Below are 9,596 nucleotides of genomic sequence, written 5' to 3' on the forward strand. Positions count from 1 at the left end.
GAACTGATGCAAAGTGACATGACCAGAACCAGGAGAACATTGTACACAAGACAACAATATTTTATAATCATCTACAAATAGCTTAATATAACTTATTAACTTAAATAACTAAGCAATACAATGATCCAAGAAAATTCTGAAGTACTTACCATTAAAGGTGCTTTCTATCTCCAGAAAAAGAACTGAGAGAGTGTGAAAGCAGATATTTTCTTTACTTTCTTATTTTATTCTTGTTTTTTTTCCTGTTTTCTTTCATAGCATGACTTACATGGAAATGTGCTTTTCACTACACATAATGTAACCTGTTTCAAATTGTTTGATTTCTCAATGGGTGAGGATGAAGGGAGACATAATTTAGAATTCAAAATTTGAGTTAAAAATGTTTAATGTTATTTAGAAAAATAAAATATCACAATAAGAAAAAATAAAATCATTCAATAATCAATGGATGATTATGGAACTAAGATCAAGAATATCCAGTAGCTAGTAAAATTTTCAAATATTTCCATTGTATATGGAGACCTAAAGATATAGCAATTCCTTCCTAAGATTTAGATCAAAACTCTTCCATTTATATTAATCTTGCTTAACTTATTTGTGTTCTGTCATGCATATTGCAGGAAGTAGTGCCAATGCAATAAGTGATTTATGACTTTTTTTTGACATTTTTTGACTTTATCTCACTCATCATGTGCCTAGAAAATCTTGCTTTTCACACCTACATTTTTAATTAGTTTTTAGAATTGTGTTTAGTTTGAATAAGCATTTTTGAATATCCACTCTGTGCAAATACATGATGCAGCAGTACTACAGAGTGAAAATTCATAGTCTGCTATCAGTCATCATTCATTGAGTCAAGGAAGCATAACATTTCCTGTGCACTTTTCTACATAACTTTTTGTTCATAAAGCAATATTTATAAAGTCTCTGTCAAAATATAGATATTAATATTGAAAACTAATTGGCAGGTAAAAATCAACAAAAGAATGGGATTAGAACCATGATATTTGGAGGGGCAAACTTCAATAAAAGAAGCATAATTAAAGAAACAAATCAATATATAATGAGTAGTGTCATTATTGATCATGTCCTTAAAAGTTTGATAGTTTTCTCCTCTAAGATAATTAATTCTTCATAAAAATATGCAAAACATTAATCATGTTGTAAAAAAACAATAAAAATTAGAAAGTGAAAAGCAATATACTTCAAAACATTTAGAATTTATCAATTCTCTCTCCAAAAGGGTATAGAATTTTCCCTCATGAGCTATTTGGAATTGTCAAGGTTCATTGCATTGATTTAAAATGTCTTTCACAGTTTATTATCTTTACTTACATACAATGTTCTCCTGTTTTTCCTCAATTCACTTTTCCTAAGTTTATATGTCCTCCTATGTTTTTAAAAAATGATTCTATTTGTCATTTCAAACATCTCAACAATATTCATAAACATATACCACAACTTATCATTCACCACTTGATTGACATTATCTCAATTTCTTTACCAATCCAAAAAAAGTACTTCAAATATATTTGTACAAATATGTTCTTTTCTCCCTCTTCTTTGATCTCTAAAGGGTACAAACTTACTAGTATTGTAGAGTACAATGTTATGCACAGTTTTCTTGAACATAGATCCAAATTGTTCTCCAGAATGCTTGGGTCCTCAGCAATGCCTTAGTGTTCCGGTTTCTCCACAATCCCTCCAGGATTCATTGCTGAACTTTCCTTTCATACAAGTAAATCTATTATATGGGACCTCAGAGATGCTTAATTTGTGTTTCTATAATTAGTAGTGATTTAATTTTTTCATATAGCCACTGATAACTTTGATTTCTTCTGAAAATTACATCTTCATATTTGTTGTACCACTTAAGAATTCAGTAACTGACATTTTTAAAAATAAATTTGGTTCCCTATAAATTTAAGAAATAAGATCATTATCATAGAAACTTGCTGTAAAATTGCGATTCAGTGACTAAAGTTGACATCTTAGCAAAACATAGATTCTCTGATTATCTCTTTTAATTAAGTCTATTTTTAAGAAAGATTTTATTTTGAGTTTTAGAATTTTTCCCCATTGTTGCTTTCCCCCCCCCCACAGAAGCAGTCTGTTCATAATTAAGTGTATTTTGGCTTTTTGCTTTATTGTTACTTCTGTCTTTTATTTTACTTCTGCTAAGAATAATAGATTCTGCTTCAGTCCTTCATTTTAACTTTGTATGTGGCTTTCTTTTCAATTGTGTGGCTTGGAAACAACAAACTGCTAAATTATGGTTTTTAATCTATTCTGCTACTTGCTTCTGTTTTATGAGTGACTTTGTCCTATTCACATTTGCAATTATGACTACTGTCTATTTTCTTCCATTATACCTCCTATTTCTTCATCATACCATCATCATCATCATTTTCTTCTTCTCCTTCTTCTCCTTTTTTCTTTTCCTCCTCCTTCCTCTTTCATTTCCTTCTTCAACTTCTCTCTCTTTATTCTGTCCCTCCTCAAAAATGTTTTGTCTCTGATTTATACTTTCCTTAATCTATCACCCTCTCCTTTATCTTATCCCCAATTATATTTCTTATTCCTTTCCTCTCCTGTCCCTATCAAGCAAGATAGATTTCTATAATGAATTGAATGCGAATATATTCTTCCCTTTTGAACCAATTTTGATGAAAATTAATTTCAAGCGTTGTCTACATGAAATATTCCATTATAGAACATCTTCCTTGCATTTTCTTTTCTATGAGAAAAATTTCTCCCTTCTCCCTTTTATTTTCTCCTTATCCACATGCATATTTTGACTTCTTATTTTTTTTTGGAGATCATTTCAACTTAATTGACTCACATTCATTTCCTTTATCTATGTACACTCCTTTTAACTTCCCCACTAATGATAAAAGTCTTAAGAATTTTATGACTATCTTTTCTTACAAGAATGTAAACAGTTTAACTTTAAGTCCCTTGTAATTACTTTCATTATCTTTTTTTATGTCTCTCTCAAGGATTATGTTTGAAGGTCAATTTTCATATTTAATTCTGGTTTTTTCATTAAGAATATTTGAAAGTCTTCTATTTAATTAAATATACATTTTCCCCAAAAAGGATTATACTATGTTTTTAGGGGATAGGTGATTCTTGATTGTAAAAACACTAACTCCTTTGCCTTCCAGAATGTCACATTCTAAACCCTCTCCACTCTTATGTGGAAACCGTGATCTTGACTATGACCAAATGATGTTAAAATTTTCTTTTTTTCTGTTTACTTATAATATTGTCTCCTTGTTCTGGAAGTTCTGGAATTTTATTTTGACATCTCTTTCAAAGTGATCTGTGGATTCTTTAAGTTTCTATTTTATCTAAGATATTAAGGTAATTTTCCTTTATAATTTCTTTAAAATTACATGTACTTTTTTTCATGGATTTTAAGTAGTCCAATAATTTTAAATTATCTTTCCTCAGTATATTTTCTAGCTAAGTTATTTTCATATTTGCTTCTTTAAAAAATCCTGTTGTCTATGTTTTTTTTTTATGTCACATGGAACCATTAGTTTATACTTGTCCAATTCTAACTTTTGAGGAATATATTTTACCTAAGATTATGTACTTCTTTTTCTCCATATCTAGTCTGACTTTTGAGGAGTTCTTGTCTTCAATGAATGCTTGTATTCTTTAACATTTGAGAAATTCTATTTTTTAGATTGTTATTTTCTTCAATATTTTTGTGTCTCTTTAACCAAACTAATCTTTTTGCTCCACTATTACTTCATTTCTTTTAAAAATTCTTGTTGAACTTGGGTGTATTTATCATTTGTCTTTGAGGCTGTTCATCATTGTTTTCACATCTTTGTCTTCTGAGTTTATGTCTTGCTGTCTTATGCCATCACAGTGCTTTTTGTTGGTTAAATTGTTTTTTGTGTGCTCATTTTACTAGTCTATTTCTTGACTTTGAACTTCATGTTAAATTTAGATTCTGCTCACCTCAGGATAGGCACATATTGCCCCAAGTTACAGGATAATTTTGTGCAATTATATTCAACACTCATTCCAAGGTTCTACAGGTCTCTGGTTCCTACAAAGTGCTGTGAACCAAGGAGAAGTGTGGTTACTACTTTCCTGCTCAGCATTTTGGTATTTATTCAGAAAAGATGTTTGTTCCTCTCTAACCAAAAGTTCTTACTTTCCTCTTATCACTGGAACTGTGAAAAGGTCTTCTGTTTTTACTTTTACCAGGGTCCATGCTTTATTATGGCAGACCCCAGGGACTGAGAATTGTAACCAAGATGTGTTTTTGGACAATAGAGTTGTCAATAATTCCAGTTACATACCCTGTACCAGGAAAATATTCCCTCTAATCTTTTTGACATATTTTATTTTATTTCACTTTTGCCCTGGCCACACTCAAAAATGAGATTCAACACCCAACCCCAATACCTAGAGTTCTGAATTCTGTTCCCACTCCCCAGTCCTTATCACCAAGAAATCAAGTTATCAGATACAGGCAAAAAAAATTGCAGCACTGAAAACAACCATCACAACAATCATGATGCAAACAGTATACATTCCTCCTACCTCCCCCCACATGAGAAACTTCAAGAAAAAATAAAATAAAAAAATAAAATTATACTTCTATATGTATTCAGACACCATCATCTCTGTCTTTGGAATGGTTGCTACCATAAGTTCTTCAGTGTTTCCTTGGGTCACAGCATTGCTGAAAACAAGATAAGTTATTCACAGCTGATCATTCTACAATTATTTTGATTGATTTTTAAGACATTCTTTTCCCCATTGACTTTTTTGGACCTCTTTTCTCCTTGGACCCTGACTGGTTTTGAGATGTTATTTCTTCATTATTTTTTTTGCATCTCCTTCACTGTTGAGGAGCACAGGTGAGTAGGTCTCTGACTATTATGGTTGAATAAACCTTCTCAGTGGAAGCAGTCCACTCTTTGCCTGGTTCAGTTCCCCATCCCAGGAAGTATAAGTAGTTACTTTCTAAGCATGCTATGTTCCTAGAAGATAAGAATTTATGTCGTTATGACACACTTGATATGCCAAGTACATACAGTATGGCCTGGGAACAAGAGAAGCACTCAATGATCTCAGGGGATTAGATAAAGAAGGAAACTTGTGATTTTTGCAATATATAAGCTTCTGTACAGCTCAATAAATCATACTTTCTTTTCTATCTTGTCAGAATCCTGTCGCTTTGTTTATTAGACAACTTTCAGTCACAGTATTCTGTAACTCTTTCCTCACTCCACCACGGGTTGGTGGGGCCTCCAATGCTTCACCAAACAACTGGCTTGGTTTTCATGATTTTCCTGCATTGCCCGAATTTCTCCTCCAAATTTTCCCTTCACCTCCTTTATCTGATTTTCAAAATCTTTTTTGAACTCTTCCATGACATGAGACCAATTCATGTCTCTCTCTTCTAAGTGTGTATTTTGATCTTCCATTTAACCATAGTCACTGTCTAAAATTGGATTTTTTCCCTTAAATTATTTACTCATTTACCCCAGTCTTTACTTGATTTTAACTTTTTTTGGTAGAATTCTGATTCTGATGTGGAGTGCACTGTCCCAAATTGTTGTTTTGAGATACTTCAGAGACACTGACTAGAAGTATCTGGAAGTTTTCAATTCTTCCATGGTCTTGTGATCTAAGCAGAGGTTTTGACCACTGTCCTGACCTGTGCTGTGGTCTGTAAGTGACCACAAGAATTATTTTCTGCCCTGGAATGGGGGGAAGGAGTTCTTGCTCAGTGGTTGCCAGAGCTTTGTTTTACTTCCTCTCCTCTTCCTGGGAGTGGGGCCCCAGATTGAACAAAGGCAAAATAACCAAGTTCTTCCTCAGGGGTAGTAAAGAGATCCCTCTAATCTCTTTCCGGGTGCCCTGTCAGAGAGTGAACTGAGAACTATCAATGTAGCTGCCACTATTGCTGATTCAGTGGCAACCAAGCCTTATTCCTGGTCTGCTGGGGTTGTGTCTGTTCTTCTGTGAACTGTGCTAGACTATACTCCACTCTCACCCAACTGTGGCAGAGTTTTCCTGATGACCTTCCAAGGTTGACCTTGGACATCCCTGGACTGACAGGTCTGGAAATCATCACTGCTGCCATTGACCTAGTTGCTTGGCTTCCCATTCCTGGATTTCTTGGGTCAGTTCAATCCATTGGGACTGGTCTGTGCCCTCTCTTCTCCTCTTACCCCCAGGCAGGAGATCCTTCACCCCATCTTCCAAGTTGTCTTGGACTGCCAAATTGCTTCACTCACTCTTTTTGTGGCTTCTGCACCTCTAAAATTTGTTTGGAGTCCTTGTTGAAAAGTATGTGGAGTGGTTTGAGTGGAGGGCCCGGGGAAGTCCATGCCTTTACTCTGCCATTTTTGCTCCATCTCTTCAAACTCTTTTATGATCAATGCCCTTGCCATTTCTAGGCTGAGTGTTCCCAAAGTAGCTGCTATCGCTGCAGTTAATTTCCTGACCATCTCCAGATCGCACCTACTCTTGTCTTCCTCCAATCCCCATGTCACAACCCTCTATTCTTAGTCTTCTATATAGTTTTAGATTAGAAAAACAAATTATCAATCTATATTTTTATTGTCTCTTTCAGTAGAAATTTTAATTTAAAAAGTTAATTTAATGTAATTTAGTTGTGGAAAGAGTTTAGTTGGGTTGTTGCCTATACCTTGCTGTCTTGACCCTCTCACCACGCAAACTTTTTTTAAAAATATGCTTAAAAATGAAAAAAAGATCTGTTGAAATTCTTTATAGTCAAATAGAAGAGATCTCTTTGCCACTTCAATGACTACTAAAACATTAGAACTTTTGTATCTTTTGCATTTTTAAATCATTTTATTTATATGAAAATCTAATTATAGTTAAATTCTTCATAAGTAAAGCTCAGGTAAGAATAATGATAATATGGAAAAAGGTGTATAATTTTAGTGTATAAATCATACAATATTTGCAATCTCTTTAATTTCTCACCATTTCTTAAGCTTTTAATCACTTGTTGAAAGCAATCAGAATAATCAGGGAAAGTATTATTTTAAGTATTATCAAAACACAGAAGGAATGCAAACCTGAAATTCAACAAAATTAATCTGCTTTAGCAATACAAAACCAGACAGCTCACAATGAATGTGTGATTGGATAATTAAAAACAGATATTTTAATTTTAATAACAATCTCTATTTCAATTCTTACAGAGTATGCATGCCCCATTGCTTTTATCCAACATTGCACCTATGCAACATCACTGAGTGAAAGGTTTTCAGGAGGCTTCTCATCCACTTTTCATGTCTTAACTGATTCACCCAACTTTCACCTGTGGCTTAGAGAAGCACCAGCATAATCAGTGATCAAACCCTTGAAATGCCATCTCAGCAGATAGACCTTGCTAGGTTGATGGTAACTGAAAGCTCTCAGATCTATATCAACACAATATGTCAAGATTTCCCTGAGTGGAATGGGTGGATAAGAACAATTTGTTCCAATGACTATGAAGGAGGCTGAAGCAAATACTGAGGGGTGCTTTAAGACTGGTCAAAGATTGAAAATACCAAAGTCCTCCAATACATTCTATATCATTTCCAACCCTCTTGATTTTTGTATTTGCAATAATCTGTGATGATGCAGAGAGTGAGGTTCATGACATTGTACAACTCTGACCCATTGAAATCCATTTTATGGACAAATCATGACTTTAACTTTGTTGTTATTGGTCCTCTTTGAAAACAAAGGATAAAAAAGAATATTTAAATTTTATTTTAAATTTAAATAATTCTCTATTCAAATTTGACTTTTTTATATCTACTGTTGAATGTGACATGGCATTAGTAAACTATAATACCATACTCAAATAATTGCAATTGGAATTGGAAAAAATTCTCAATATCTAGTATTATGATGATCTTTATGTTCAAATTTCCCTTGAGGATTGACCTAAGTTAGTTCATTACAGAATCATACTGTTTTTCTCTTATTATTCTTTTTCCTCTTCAGTATATTTTTGTTAATCCCAAATTGTTAGAACACTCAAAATAATTTTCCTATTATTAATTTAAAGCAAACTCCTTTCTTTGAGATTCCAATGACATTATCAACAAAACTAGAGTAACCAAAAATCAGATAGCAAAATAAAATTGTTATTGTGTTTTTTTGAAATCATAAAATCCTTATTTTAAATGATGGTAAATGTTCCATTTATATTAACCTCCAGAAGCATTTAAGATGTCTTTTTATGCAAGGGATTTAGTAGGAAATTAATAACATTATAAATATGACAGGTAATGAATGAAAATGTAGAAATATGAGTGTACACATACACATGTATTTGGGTTCTTATCTTATCTTATCCGAAATCCTTGGCTGTTGTTTTTCTGAGGGTAATCACTTTTATTTTATTTGTATAATTTATCTATATTTGCATAATTTGTATAATCACTGTTTATATGTGTATGTCCAGAATACCTTAAACTCAAAAATTGTTTAATGAATGTTTGTTGGATAAATGAATTTGACTTCTTTTTATGGATTTTAAAGGATGAAATTTTTTTTTATTCTTAGATAGGTCATTCACTCAGGAACAGAAGAGAGTCATTTTTTGATGCTATATATCTGAGAATATATCTAATATTATAATTTATTGTTTTAATTTAGCTGAGAATCTTCTAAAATATAATGCATTAGTTTAAGATCATATTTACTTTTAGTAAAAAAATTAAATATTGTCACTATTACTTAAATCAAGAAATTATCAAGTACCATTTTTAGTCTGCTTTTTTATCTACAAATTCTATTTGGACAGTAATAAACTGATAAAATACTAAGAAAAATAAGAAATCCTTTTTACAAATTCCCTGATCCATTCATTTAGGAGATAATTTAGTTTTATATTTGTTTAACTCTCTTTGGAATTACAGAAGACTTTAAGTGAAATTTAATAAAGCTTTTCACTTCAAAAAATATTCTAGATTTTATTAGTTATTTAGTAATAACTGCTCATAATTGTTTTCATGCATGTACATATTTATGCATATATATCTTTAGCACATTAGGTTTATATTGACTTCATTACAGAAATATTTAATATCAATACGAATTTACAAACAGTCCCTTTTTTGAAAATGCTTTTAAAAATGAATAGAGAAGATTATTTGGAATCAAGAATGAGTTTCCTCATCTTTCAGATGGCTGGTTGTTGACTTCCAAAATAGTTTCCAAGCTACTATCCAACTCAAAAACTGTGATCCTCATGTAAGTTCCCAAGTGGAAAAGTCTTTCATTATCAGCCAGGTGAAAGATTGGATGCTTATTATTATTAAAATAAAATATTTTATCATTATCAAATTTGGTGATTTCTATCACAAGCTTGAATAGAAATGATTAATATTTTTCCCACAGTAATTTGTAAAGATGGTCTTCCAAGCTATGGTTACAATTTGTGCTCATTGTTAGGACATTAAGAATAATACAAATAAAAAATATCTAATATTAAATATGTACAATAAACTTGATATGAAGGTCTTCATTCAGAATTATCCTCTTGATCATAGTCTATTAGAACAGTGAAAAATGTATTTCCAAAGTTTTTT

This window comes from Macrotis lagotis, chromosome 2 (assembly GCF_037893015.1).
Source record: "Macrotis lagotis isolate mMagLag1 chromosome 2, bilby.v1.9.chrom.fasta, whole genome shotgun sequence".
NCBI lineage: Eukaryota > Metazoa > Chordata > Mammalia > Peramelemorphia > Peramelidae > Macrotis > Macrotis lagotis.